At 41.9% G+C, this 15137-nt stretch overlaps 1 long non-coding RNA gene across 1 annotated transcript in view; it reads left to right on the top strand.

Moving 5' to 3' along the window:
- Nucleotides 1-3868: 3868 nt before the first annotated feature.
- The window catches only part of LOC123328087, a 126635-nt gene continuing 115366 nt past the window's right edge, over nucleotides 3869-15137 (top strand). The window contains exon 1 of the long non-coding RNA XR_006542850.2: nucleotides 3869-4058. This is a non-coding gene — a long non-coding RNA (uncharacterized LOC123328087). The remainder of the gene's footprint in view (nucleotides 4059-15137) is intronic.

The raw sequence follows: 15137 nt of genomic DNA, 5'->3' as shown, positions 1-15137 counted from the left end.
TTCTTCACTTTCTGCCAACAGGGTGGTGTCATCTGCATGTCTGAGGTTATTGATATTTCTCCCAGCAATCTTGATTCCAGCTTGTGCTTCATCCAGTCCAGTATTTCTCATGATGTACTCTGTATATAAGTTAAATAAGCAAGGTGACAATATACAGCCTTGACACACTCCTTTTCCTATTTGGAATCAGTCTGCTGTTCCATGTCCAGTTCTAACTGTTGCTTCCTGACTTGCACACAGATTTATCAAGAGGCAGGTCAGGTGGTCTGGTATTCCCATCAGACTTTATTTTTTTGGGCTCCAAAATCACTGCAGATGGTGACTGCAGCCATGAAATTAAAAGACGCTTACTCCTTGGAAGAAAAGTTATGACCAACCTAGATAGCATATTCAAAAGCAGAGACATTATTTTGCCAACAAAGGTCTGTCTAGTCAAGGCTATGGTTTTTCCAGTGGTCATGTATGGATGTGAGAGTTGGACTGTGAAGAAGGCTGAGCGCCGAAGAATTGATGCTTTCGAACTGTGGTGTTGGAGAAGACTCTTGAGAGTCCCTTGGACTGCAAGGAGATCCAACCAGTCCATTCTGAAGGAGATCAGCCCTGGGATTTCTTTGGAAGGAATGACGCTAAAGCTGAAACTCCAGTACTTTGGCCACCTCATGCGAAGAGTTGACTCATTGGAAAAGATTCTGATGCTGGGAGGGATTGGGGGCAGGAGAAGGGGACGACAGAGGATGAGATGGCTGGATGGCATCATTGACTCAATGGATGTGAGTTTGAATGAACTCCGGGAGCTGGTGATGGACAGGGATGCCTGGCAAGCTGCGATTCATGGGGTCGCAAAGAGTCGGACGTGACTGAGTGACTGAACTGAACTAAACTGAAGAATTTTCCAAAGTTTGTTTTGGTCTACACAGTCAAAGGCTTTGGCATAGTCAATACAGCAGAAGTAGATGTTTTTCTGGAACTCTCTTGCCTTTTCGATGGTCCAATGGATGTTGGCAATTTGACCTCTGGTTCCTCTGCCTTTTCTAAATCCAGCTTGAACATCTGAAAGTTCACAGTTCATGTACTGTTGAAGCCTGGCTTGGAGAATTTTGAGCATTACTTTACTGGCGTGTGAGAAGAGTGCAATTGTACGGTAGTTTGAGCATTCTTTGGCATTACCTTTCTTTGGGATTGGAATGAAAACTGACCTTTTCCAGTCCTGTGGCCATTGATGAGTTTTCCAGATTTGCTGGTGTATTGAGTGCAGCACTTTCACAGCATCATCTTTCAGGATTTGGAATAGCTCAACTGGAATTCCATCACCTCCACTAGCTTTGTTTGTAGTGATGCTTCCTAAGGCCCACTTGACTTCACATTCCAGGATGTCTGGCTCTAGGTGAGTGTTCACCATTGTGATTATCTGGGTCATGAAGATCTTTTTTGTATAGTTCTTCTGTGTATTCTTGCCACCTCTTCTTAATATCTTCTGCTTCTGTTAGGTTCATACCATTTCTGTCCTTTATCGAGCCCATCTTTGCATGAAGTGTTCCCTTGCTATCTCTAATTTTCTTGAAGAGATTTCCAGTCTTTCCCATTGTATTGTTTTCCTCTATTTCTTTGAATTGATCACTGACAAAGGCTTTCTCATCTCTCTTTGCTATTCTTTGGAACTCTGCATTCAAATGGGTATATCTTTCCTTTTCTCCTTTGCCTTTTACCTCTCTTCTATTCACAGCTATTTGTAAGGCCTCCTGAGAGAACCTTTTTTCCTTTTTGCATTTCTTTTCCTTGGGGATGGTCTTGATCCCTGTCTCCTGTACAATGTCATGAACCTCCATCCATAGTTCTTCAAGTACTCTGTCTATCAGATCTAATCCCTTGAATCTATTTGTCACTTCCACTTTATAATTGTATGGGATTTGATTTAGGTCATACCTAAATGGTCTAGTTGTTTTTCCTACCATAAAATTCAGCAATTCCACTTCTGAGAATACATCCAAAAGTAACAAAAAGAGTAATGAGAAAAGATATCTGCACCCCACTCATTCCATCACTATTTACAATAGCCAAGACATGGAAACAATATGAGTGTCCATCAATGGATAAATAAACAAGTTGTGCTATATCTATATCTATAGATATACAATGGAATATTATTAACCAGTAAAAAATGAGGAAATCTTACCATTTGCAACAACACACATAGAACTTGAAGGTGCTATGCTCAGTGAAATAAGTCAGACAAAGACAAAGAGTATATGATCTCATATGTGGAATCTAAACAGTAAAAATATAACTCATGGAAAAAGAGATCAGACTCCCCCATCAGAGGTGGGGGAGGGGCGGGCAGTGGAGGGGCAATATGAGGAAGGCAGACAAAAGGACAAACTTCCACTTATAAAATAAATGCCAGGGATGCAATGCACAGTCCACAGTCAGCACTGCTGTATGATATGTAGTGAAGTTGAGAGTAAATCCTAAGAGATCCTATTACAAGGGAAAAAAATCTTTCCCTTTATTCTTTCTTTTCTTTTTATTGTGGCTAGATGAAAGATGGATGTTATCTGAACCTACTGTTGTAATCATTTCACAATATATGTAAACCAAAGCATCATGCTGTATACTTTGAACATATACAGTAATATAGATCAATTATTTCTCAATAAAACTGATGTTTGGTTTCTAATATTGCATCATTATACATATGTTATATATTATATACTTATGCACATATTCCACAAAAGTGAGATCATTCTCTATTTATCACTTTGGAGACTGCTTTTGATCCATAGTGGATATTCATATTCTTCAGCAACATCATTTTGGCTACACAGTTTTCTATCCGATAAACATGTAACTCAACTTTAGAAATAATTCTTGGTGTATATTCTTCTCTAAAATGATTAGAATTTTGTTGGTTTAGTAGTCCCCCCAATACGATGGGTATTTCTATGCGCATAAAGTTTAGTTTCTACTGGTTTAAGTCTGGCAGTTTTTAGCAAGAGTATTAAGGAGAATCTTACAAATAATTTGCTCATTCACTGATTAATATACTGCATAAGTATGGTTGTATTTCTGGAGGAGAAAAATCAGCAGTATGTAGCAAGAATCCTAAAAATATGCATTACTTTTGTTCCAGTTATTGTACTTTTAAAAATTGATTTTAAGGAAATAATCATAGATGTGCAGACAAGATTTATAATCATTGCAGCATAGAGAGAGAAAGAATGAATGTGACATAAACCATCAGCAGTGGAGAAATAATTGAAATAATTGTGGTCCATCCATAGGATGCATTAGTTTTCAGCCACTAAAAGCACTGTTTTCAAAGAGTATTTAAGGATGTGGCAATTGCTTAAAATAGAATAAGTTTTTAAAAGTTTACAAAATTATGTGTACAATATGTGATCCGAGTTTTATACAAAACCAAAAGTCTATCATAGAATGTACGACAAAACACCAAAATAGTGCTAGTGTTTTCTCTAATACCTGGATTCCCACTAGTTTTAATTTTTTTCCTTTATCCTTCTCTGAATTTTCTAGGGTACCTATGGAAAACTGTTTTACTTTTATGATTTAAAAACTTTTAAGTAATTAAAAAAACATTCAGGATATTTTATTAATTTTTGAGAAATGGAGCACCTTGTATTAGAACCATTGTTTCATTCTGGTCAAATGAAATGCTTTAAAAAGCAAATTGAGGACTTGCCTATATTTTTATATACCTATTTATATATAAATAAATAAATATATATATGTATATACACACACTACACACTTGTCCTTCAAGCTCCAGGTCCCGGGAAATTTTCTCCACACCCTGCCCCAGCACCACAAGCACAGATCCAGTTTAGCCACCAATCACACTGCATTGCAACGGTATATTTCTTTTCCTTCCTGGTCTATAGCACTCAGTAAAACATTAAAAGCATGAGTGCAGAAATGAGTGACTCATCGAATGCCAGTGTTGCTCAGTCTCTCTTTGAAACACCAATATCTGAGCAAACCCAAGCTGGTGCTTTGGACGTGTGGAGTGATATCAGCTTTGCCCAGGAGAAAAGCGACTCAAGGTAGGATAAGGGATGGATCGTGGCATGACAACCTCAGTGAATATTTTTCATTCATGCTCTTTATCCTTGCTCTCCCTAGCTCTTGCATTCCCTATATAAGCCTTCACCTTTTTAAAAAAAAAATAATTTATTTTTATTTTTGGATGCACTGGGTCTTCCTTGCTGCATGGGCTTTTCTCTAGTTGTGGTGACTGGGGGCTACTCTCTCACTGAAGTGTGAGGGCTTCTTATTGCAATGGCTTCCTTTGCTTCAGAGCACTGGGCTCTGGGGCTTGCCAGCTTCAGTAATTGTGGCTCCCGGGCTCTAGAGCACAGGTTACATGGTCATGGCACAGAGGCTTAGTTGCTGAGCGGCACGTGGGATCCTCCCAGTTCAGGGATGGAACCCGTGTCTCTTGCACTGGCCGGCGGATTCTTTATCACTGAGCCACCAGGGAAGCCCAGCCTTCACCTTTCTGAAATGAGAACTGTAAAGCAGAAAGGAAGCCGCCTGCTCTGTTGGTCAGCTTCCTGCATCATTTGGTCTTTGGCCTTGTAGTAGAGCTACTCTGTGTTCACATACCGAATTGTCATTTCCAAGTGGGTCAGAGAAGGCTGCTGGGGTCCCTCAAAAGCCTAATGAAAGAACAGTCTTAAAGGGACTTCCTTGGTGGCCAGTGGTCAAGTCTTGGCATTTCTAATGCAGGGGACATGGGTTCTATCCCTGGTCAGAGAACTAAGATCTCACAAGCCTTGTGGCCAAAAAAGAAAAAAAAAAAATCAACAAAAAAACAGTCATGTAGTATAAACATTGGGAAGAGGGGTTACTGACTAACGTTTTTGTTTTGTTTTTTTTCTGTGACAGCATGAGAAGATAGGAGTAGGGCCAAGAAGTAGGAACCTTGCTAACAAACAGGGAGCCCTAAAGAGCTCTGGCTGCAGCTCTCACGTGAAGAAACAGGAGTCAATGAGCAGATGGCTGGAGCACAGGACTCTTTCTGTTAACTTCAAATTCCATTCCTATGGTGTAGGACTGATTAATAGGACATGGGTCACATTCTGGCTTCCAATGCCATGCCCACAACTCCTGCTGCTATCAGTGGGAATGTGGGTTCATAGCTGAGGGCAGTTTGGTTTCCTTGGATGAAAAGAGAGAGAGAGTGAGAGAGAGAGAGAGTGTGTATGTGTGTGTGTGTGTGAGAGAGAGAGAGAGACTATGTATGTGTGTGAGAGAGAGAGTGTGTGTGTGTGAGAGAGAGAGAGGGAGGGAGAGAAAGAAGAAAGGAGGGAGAGAGAGAGAGAAATACTGAATATTAGTCTTCTTTAAGAGGAAGGACTAAAAGACATCCCAGTGTGTTTGGGATGGTCCTTTTTTTGCTGTTGTGAATGGCTCTACTCATAGAAAGAATTAACAAATATTCCATCTGTCATAAATCTCATTTAATATTCATGCCTGAGGAACTGAGTTCTTGCCCTAATCTGGCTTGCTGTTACTTCTAAGCCCCAGAGGATGGACCATCCCAAAGGGATCTCTTCCAAATTGGAGAGAAGAGGGTAGGGGTGGAGACAATGAGAAGACTGAGTCTGCCTTCCAAGGAGTTTTAATTAATGCCCCTGCCCTCTAGCCCTGAATTGCTTTGTGGCAAATGGCTCATCTTGGTTTTCTAAAGCTTACTGCCTCCTGTTAACAAAAGCCAGTCAAGGTCACCGTGATTGGCCTTCTGTCTCAAATATCTTTCTCTGCCCAGCCAGGGCAATTCTCAACCTCTATTTTGCCTCCTGATAAGGCTGCCTTTCTGCATGCAATTCTGAAAGACTCATTTGATACTCAACTCTGGCCTGGAGAATTCCATGGAATATATAAGTCCATGGGATTGCAAAGAGTCAGACAGGACTGAGCGACTTTCACTTTCACTTTACAGATTACTGCTGAGAAGCTATTTCCATTGTCCAGACACAGAACTGACTCCTTTTTCTATTTAGTTTAGGAGCTTTTTGTGGAGGGTAGCAGAGAATTCAACTTTATGATTTGGCAAAAACAAACTGACAGTAGATTTGTTATCAGCGCCCTGAGGCAATGTAGGGCCTATTAAAGTGGTCCAGGGGAGGTGTCTCCCCTTCCCAAGGTGAGCTTCAGTGTCAAGAACCTCCTTTCTTAATTAGTATAACTTGAAAATAAATTTTATCTTATAGGACAGATGCCTACACCTTGTTTTTCTTCTTTAAAATTGTTTTAGGTATTCTTATTCCTTTATTTTTTTCATATTAATTTTAAAATTGTATTGTCAAATTACAATTAAAATTATTTTGGGTTTTGATTGCACTTTTGCCAAATTTATAGAATAATATGAAAAGAGTTATCCTCTGTAGGATATTAAGCTCTCCTCTTACATGATAGGTTGCTCCATTTACTTGGCCTCCTTTCATATTTTTCAGGAAAAGTTAATAATTTTCTCCATGAGAGTCTTGTACATATTATTCTAGTGAATAATTCAGTACCTGGTACACAGCAGATGCTTAGCAAATTTTTACTGAATGTATATTTTTGATGCTATTGTGAGCAGAATGTGTTCAACAAAAATTTTTTATACAGATCTCATATCTAGGAATCTTTTGGAAGTGTCAACTCTAATATAGTACATTTTCTTGCATTTTTCTATGTATATAATAATATAGTCTGAAAATCAAAAGTTTGTTTTCTCTTTCCAGTCCTATGTATTTAATTGTTTTCATTGACTTATTTTACTTAATATGATCTCCAGGTCAGTGTTGAATGGAAAAGATGACAGGGAATCTGTTTCTTTTCAGATACTTGGAATGATAATTCCCTCATGTATTGCATCTGTTGGCATTTCCTCTTGGTAGTTTATCCATTTCATTTGTTGACTATAATATTTATTTTGAGCTCATTATCACCAGGGGTGTTTGTTTTTGTGTATGTTTTCTTACGGGACATCTGTGAGCCTAGGCAATTTAAATGTCTTTACAGGGAATAGCTAAAACATGTTTTCAGCAAAGTTATATATTTCTTGAGATGGGTTACCTGGGCCTGGTTACAACAGAGAAGAAAGAGCTCGCGGTAACAGAAAGACAGGTTCCAAGTGAGAGAGGACAAAAATTGATAGAGCAGGATCCTGGAGAAAGTGAGAAGCTAGAAGATGAGGAGCCCAGGTATAACTTTATAAAATATACTAAGACTACTTCTGTTTTGTAACAGGAGGGCAGATTAAACTGGTGAAAAATACAGAGACTTTTTTGAGTAAAGAACTTGAGAGAATCTCAAGTTTTTGTAAAAGTAAAACATAAGCTTGTCTTTATAGTGAAGTCAGTCAAACAGACATATGTCTGGGGAGATGAATGCTATTAGAAGTGCCATGTGACAGCAGGAAAAGTTAACAAGAAAGACTGTCAGTAGGGGTTAGAACCCAGTCAGGGTTTCAAGAAAGTGGCCACATGAGTCACTTTGGTGATTTGTCCACATCACTATGAAACAAGGGGAAGAAAAGGTAAGAGTGTCCCAGACTGATGACTGACAGTCCAGCCATGGCTTGGGAAAGAGCAGTTTTCAGGTTCTGGAAAGTATCTTGTTTAAATAATTTTCTCTGGAGTCCAGGATGGGTAGGGGACAAATGGAGCCAGGACACTGATGAATGAGGATGCAAGAGAAGGATCTAGAGAATTCAGGCTCAGAGAAGGTGGGGACAGATGCAGCAGGCATGAGAGAGCTGTCGGATGATAAGTCAAGAAGATTTAGAGCAGGAAGAGGAATTTTTCAGCTTGAGGTTTTGGCGATGGAGTAGGTCACAGTGCTCCGCACACCAACAATCATTTGTGGTTCCTTTATGTCCTATCCTTGCCATCTGGAGGAAAAGTTAGTTGCTCTGAGCTGCAGTATAGGAGGCTCTCAATTGAAATTTCTTTTTCTGAAAAACGTGGAAATAGCCAGGCTTGCAGAACTACTAGTCTACATTAAAAAAAAAAAAGGAAAAACAAAGGTACATGTTAGGTGCACATCGATTTACAAAAATCTCCAAGGATTGTGTCTAAAATCTTCATAGCCTTTGAACCTTGGCTCTTCAAGCCCTTGCCCATAATTCCTGGAATCTCTACCTTCTGGTGAGGTGTCCATTGAGGACATGTGGCAGATGTTACAGCCACTCCCTCAGAGCGGCCCAACCTCGCCTTGCCTCAGCCATGACTGGCTTTTTCCTCAATGAGCCAGCTGTCCCCTCTGCAGCTGCCTTTGGAGCGCTCCTCGAGTGGTGACTGTCATTGGCAATGCTGTGGCTTGGCTGTTGTCAATGCCCACTGTGGTTGCATCTGCTCTCCTTTTCCATAAGATGTACTGGCTGGTTTGGTGCTTTACCAAATTGCAGTGGGCTCTGTGGGTCCCTGTCAGCATTTCTTTCCTTTTTTTCCTCTTGATCTGCGTTGTTTCTGGGAGGGGGTAGAACTTTGTCGCTGAGTCATAGCTGGCTGTGATGCGGGAAGTCAGAACAGTTTTTAACCTTTTCCTGTTAATTTGTAACCCCTACGTTACCTCCCAGTGAAGCTCTGAGGGTGCCTTGAGGGAGACGATTCATAGGAAGGAATTGATTTAATGAGGAGGATAATAGCTGGGGATGGGATGTAATTCCTCCCAGCGTAGGCTTTCTGCCCAACTAGCAGTGGGGTGGGGTCCATACGTGCTACTTCACTGGGACTTGCTTTGGCATCAACATAAATGAGATACATGCAGGAAATGCGGAGATGAGATTGCATTCATTCTTGAAAAATTGTTTATTTGTGACTGACCTACTTAGAAAAAATGGAGTAGAAAAAGAAGGGAAGTTTTGATGCAGAAAGAAAAATAAGATAATGGAAGGTAGAAATAGAAGACCACAGTGAAAGGCCAAGCAGATGGGCTGCGTCCGTTTGAAAATGTCCCTGGACAGAACTCCTGCTGGCTGTGCCCTGGGTTTTCCATTCCTGCTGACATTTCCAAGTCATAAGTCAAGGGGACATATTCGAAGAGCCATCTGATTGCGCTGGAATGTGCATGTCCGGGAAAGCCGCTGGGTGGGGTAGGCTTCAAGGTACTGAGGTGGCAGGGCGAGAGTGGAACAGCAGGGAGGGGTACTGGACAGGGTGGCCACTGCCTGTGGAGTCCAAGATCTCTCTTGTTTTTTCAAAGAAACTTTGGGGTTTTGGCCCATGAAGGACAGCCTGGTGAGTCACTTCTGCTGAGCTGGGGGTGGGAAACTGCAACTCTGTGCTCCCTTAGGATTCTAAAAGTCTTTAGGAAATGTGCAACCATAGATGTTTTTTATTCCCTCTTTATTTATTTTTTTAAACTTCACAATTAACAAAACCTTCCCCATTCTGTCCCAGGAGGATCAAGTCCTTTTTCTCTCCTTTAACCCACAATAATCCTTAGCACCATCTAGGCACTTTTCAGATGAAGAAGCTGTGGACTGCCCTCAATCCTGCCCTGAAAATCAGTTTTTCCCCCAGTTTAGGACCAATCCCTGATCAACTGCTTTGCAGTTTCAGGGCAGTCATGGGTTCATTTTTGCATGTCCTGATATTTGACATGGATATTCATCAGAAGGGCTTTCTCTCCGGAGCTCCTTAGGACTATTCTTAATTACTTGTTGCCAGATGGGAATTAATTACATGATTCCCAGTGGTAAAGAATCCACCTGCCAAAGCAGGAGATGCAAGAGATGTGGGTTTGATACCTGGGTAGGGAAGATCCCCTGGAGTAGGAAATGGCAACCCAGTCCAGTATTCTAGAAAATTCTGTAGACTGAGGAGCTGGGTAGGGAGGGGGGAGGTACAGTCCATGGGGCTGCAGAGAGTCAGACATGGCTGAGTACACATACCCAAACACAGTGTTCTTGTTGTGACCATGTGGCATGCCATAGTTTAATTTTTACACTCCTATGAAGTAGGGATTATTATTATTATTATTATTCTCATTTTATAGAGGACTGAAATGAAGTTCAAAAGTGTCTCGAAGGCAACCCAATGTCATGCAGTTTTACGTGCTCAAGGCAGCCTTTGAACTCAAATCTGTCCTACACTGAAGCCTAAGGTCCTAACCCCTCTGCAGAAAACTCTCAGTCTAGAGTCTGTGCCTCTGTCTTCCCTAAATTCCATGTGAACTTTTGTGTATGTGTTTTTTTTCTGGGAAGAAGGATCATGGCCTATAACAGATTTTCAAAGGGACTGTGGTCCCACAAGGCACTGAGTTATTAGAGTTGGTGGATCAGTTAGGATGTTCTTGGTTGCAAACAAAAGATAATCCACCTCAGGGGGCCATGTGTCAGTTTTCATACACGGTTTCATTAGGATTTCTGCTTCATTTCTCAGTTATGCTCTTGGTTCTGCCCTTCTTCATGTGTTGGCTGGGTCCTCTGGCTTCTCTTATTGGTACCAAATGCAACGGTTCCAAGTCTCTCTCCCCACCATCCTACACCACTTGTGAACTTCACTCTGATTAGACCTTCTGAGGTCATGTGCCCCTTCTCACCTGTTCACTGGGGTGGACGCTGTGCCCTAATTGGTTAAGGCCTGTGTTCCCTGCCCATTCCTGCATCAATCCCATTTGTAAAGAGAATAAGATTACACTGAGTGCCTGAGGCCACTGAGAACCCACTCCTGGGGCTGGGGGAAGGGTCATTGTTACTCAAACTGAGAGGGTAACAGGCAGGAAGGCCAGGGGTCTCCAAATGGAGGAAATAGGCTGCAAGTGTCAGACATTTTTTATCTCTCCCTTAAGCGGCAGGAGGAAAAAACTACAAGGGTCAGATTTTTTGTCTTTCTCTATACAAAATTAAAAGGAGGTTTCTCCTTTCCTTTTCTCAAACCTTGGGCTGATAATAGCTCGACAAACCAGTATTCATATCAATTGTTTTATGGCTGGGGGATGACACACCTCGTGCCATCCTATCTCAAAAATGCATATTGTGGGAGAGGGGCCTGGTGAAACCCCATCAGCCTTGAGGTGTCTCTCTTACCTGATTAATAGCTTTCTAACAGACATAAAACATCCAGCTAAAGACTAGCAGGGGGGCAGAATGATGTCTATGTCAGAAGCTTTGTCTATCTCTTTTATACTTTAATAAAACTTTATTACACAAAAGCTCTGAGCAATCAAGCCTCGTCACTGGTCCCAGCTTGAATGCCTCTCCTCCGGAGGCCAAGAAACAAGGTGTCTTTCACAGCTCAGCAACAACCTTTCAAAACCACATTTCTGTTTCATCATGGTCCAGGGAGGGGTGAAATGGATGATGGGTTATCGTCCAACAATGCTGATACAGTTAGTATTCTTCCCTCGAATCTCAAAGATCTTAGAACAAGCTCCCTAATCCAACGGGTCAGAATGAAAGCAAATTCAGCTTCTTGGAGGAAGTGTTTCGGCATTTCATTGTTCTCTTTGATTTGAGGAGTTTAATATCCTGCCTTCTCCCATCCCCAATCAGTCTATTTAGTGAGACAGGATGCCCTTACCAACTCGGGGATATTTCCTTTTGATGCACTTCTCATTAGAGCTGCTGCTTCTGAGAAATGCTTTTATGCCCTGAGTTATAGACTCTTTTGGCATATTTTTCCATTTGTTTAAGAGTGTATAGTCTCAGACTCCAAAGGTGGGTGGGAAAGAGGAAGAGCATTTGAAAATGAGAATGTAAAGGAAGACAGCAGTCTTTCTATGAGAAACCAGAGTGATGACTGCATGTGTCTGAAAATATAATTATCCTCTTTTGTTTGCTTGATAGAGTTTTGATAGATAGAATCTTGACAGCTCTGTTATGAAATGTTAAAATGTAATTTAGGTTAAAAAATCATAATTATCTTAAATTATAGTCTGAAGTCATTTTCCAGGCTTTGATCCTTTTATCGTGTGTGAAACAGCGGGGGCTGCCGGTGCAGCAATTCCAGCTGCTGTGTTTGCATAAAAATATGAAGGAAGTGGTTGATTGGCTCACTGGACACCCCTGGGGTCAGGGGAGTTGATGTAGGCACAGACAGGAAACCCTGGGATTCAGCTTCTGCGAGGAAATCCCTGGATGATGCTCTTAAATTAAGAGCCAAGGGGGTATGGGGGTGCTTCCATATATTAGAGAATAAAGCCCAAGCTTCTTAGAGCAATATTCAGGCTCTTGAGGACATGGCCTTCAACCACATTCTCAGGCTCCAGGAGATTCATGATGCAGTGGGGAAGAATGTGGGCTTCAGAGTTAGATAGTGGACTCTTACCTCTCCATCTGGCTTGCTGAGCAGTGCAGGATTTACTATTTTAGCTCTCTGAGCTTGTTTCCTCTGTTTCCTATGAAAGAGAAAAGGACACACTAACTTTTCTTGTGGAGCCAAATTATGCCAACACACCTCTGTCCTCGCCTAGACATCCCCTCCCTTCCTCTCCCTCCCTTATATTCCCCTATTTTCATTTCCTGAGCTCTCTCCCTCACTCACCCTACCATTAAGGAGACTGGACATTCATTGGGGCAGGGGCTGCGTGTCTGCCCCTCCCCTCTTCATCTCTAGTTCCAATAGAGTAGATTTGTAACTCGGTTCATGGTTAAGTGCTGGATACAACTTTGTTAAAATGGAAGTTCACTAGCATTTTTCATTATTCACTTGCTCTTCTTAGCAAATGTTGATAAAAATAAATAAAATACTGAAATGAGTCAGGAGGAGAGTGGGTTGGTTAAGGCAAGGCATGACTTTGCAGCATGGGCACTGGAGTCGGAAAGTCCTTCCTAAACTGCTGGCCTTGGGCAAGTGACCTTTCTGTTTTCTCTGTAAAATGGGATGATAACAGGACTCATTTCATTGGGTTATATGAGAAAAAGCTAAGATAAATATAAAATAGACTTAGAGAAATATTACTTAACATGTACTGTTAATATTAACAGTAATAATTAGTTCTGTGAGGTAGGTTAGTGTTGTGAGGTAAGAACTTTATGTACACTCAAGAAATTCAAAGAAGATCTTAAATTCTTTCATGAAATGAAAATGAAAGCAAGAGTGGAGAAAGGCTTTCTCTTTACTTTGCCCAAGATAGAGGCCAAGATGCATCTCATTGGATGTCTCCCTCAGCCAATCTGAGCATTACTGGTGGGCAGTGGTCACAGGGACAGCTGTGCCCAAGCACACTGCTGCCTGTGTCCCTGTGTCAGGAGACTGCCAGCCTCTGAAGCATGGCCCCTTTTAACATCTTCAGAAGACACTTATCATGAAGACTAAATCCTGCATCTATATTAGTTAGAGTCAAAGATCAGTATTCTACAACAGACACAATGAGCTCATTGTAGCTCAGACAGCAAAGAATCTGCCTGCAATGCAGGAGACTGGGTTCGATCCCTGGGCCAGGAAGATCCCCCGGATAAGGGAATGGCAACCCACTATGGTATTCTTGCCTAGAGAATTGCATGGACAGATCATAGGGTTACAAAGAGTCGGACATGACTGAACAACTAACACACACACATAGAAATATTTAAAAGATATTTATTATGAATGTTTTTATGTAGGTTAACTCATTTAATAGTCACAGCAGTCCCTTAAAGTTATTCCTGTTTTAGGACTTCCTTGGCAGTCAGGTGGTTATGACCCTGTGCTTCCAGTGCAGGGCATGGGTTTGATCCTTGGTCAGGGACTAAAGGGGCTTCTCTGATGGCTCAGCAGGTACAGAACCCACCTGCAATGCAGGAGACGCAGGAAACATGAGTTTGATTCCTGGGTTGGGGAAGATCCCCTGGAGCAGGACATGACAAATCACTCCAGTGTTTTTTCTGGGAAAATCCTATGGACAGAGGAGCCTGGAGGGCTGCAGTCCATGGGGTTGCAAAGAGATGGACATGACTGAAGCGACCGAGTATGTAGCACAGGGAACTCAGATCCCACATGCTGCATTGTGCAGTCAAAAAAAAAAAAGTTATTCCTATTGTTATCCCAACATCCCAGACAAGGAAACTTAAGCACAAGGCAGTCAGGTAAACTTCCCAAAGTGAGATGGTTCAAGGTAGTGGAGACAGGATTTGCTCTTAGGCTGCCCCACTGTGGCCCCTGTGCTCTTCTCTACTGTCCACAGGCCCTGCTGCCCCTCCACTCATGATGTTTGCATCCCAAGAGGTAGGTACCTCTGGATGGTGCCCAATCCACTGATACCCAAGTGGGTGCTCTTCACCCCAGTTGATTGACTCAGTCTCTGACCTGCTATTGAATGGTGATCAAAGTTACTGCATCTTTAGACTTTAATGCCACAGCTATCATTTCGAAGGGAGAACCATAATTTAAAAGAGGCTTAGTGAAGTTTAATGAAAGGTAACTCTTCTCATGCTTGAGGTGAGTTGAAAGAGAATTCAATATAAGCCAATCAGTTGCATGAAATGACTTTGCTTAAGGCCTGCATGGGTCTAGTGAAGGCAACTGAATAGGGCCAAGTGCAGGAATGGGCAGGCACCCATTTGTTTCCCTTCCTCCAACACACGGGACGTCCTTACTCTCAGTCTTCCCAGACACTCTTCCCACTCTACCACCCGCCCATCCCCAACGCCCCCCCAGCTCAGAAACCCTGCACACCTGCAGGAAAGCAAAAACCAGTTTTTCAGTAAATACATTGCACGTGTTTATGCAAACCCCAGAGTGGAATCAAGCTTTGGAGGAAGAGAGAACAGTTGTTTACCCTACAAAGTTCTCAGATGCCAACAGACTAAGTGCTGATAATCCTACAAAAGTTGTTGTGGAAAACTGCTTGGCCTCAGGCCTCTGTATACAACATGCTAAGACACGTAGAAGGGTTACTCAACCAGGTGCCAGCAGGATCTAGGGGAGCTGAGATGCCCTACTTAGCTCTGCCCTGCTCAGAAGGTTTCTCTGTTCCCTTGCTTTTGACCATGGGGCTATAAATTTGAGAGCTTACTGAGATGTCAATTTTGAGAGGCCAGATTCTGTATAACGCTGCATATGTGATATTCCAGACTTAAAACCTTTAAAATAAATGGAAGTATAAGTACTGGAAGGGCCAAATAAGGAAAACTATGAGCTAAAGAAAGTCTGAAACAAGATGTGACAAGCCTGTTACAAGCTATTCATAAATCCATTCTGATTCAT

This window comes from Bubalus bubalis, chromosome 11 (genome assembly GCF_019923935.1).
Source record: "Bubalus bubalis isolate 160015118507 breed Murrah chromosome 11, NDDB_SH_1, whole genome shotgun sequence".
Lineage (NCBI taxonomy): Eukaryota > Metazoa > Chordata > Mammalia > Artiodactyla > Bovidae > Bubalus > Bubalus bubalis.
Note: the sequence above shows the minus strand (reverse complement) of the source record. Positions and strands in the feature narration are given on the sequence as shown.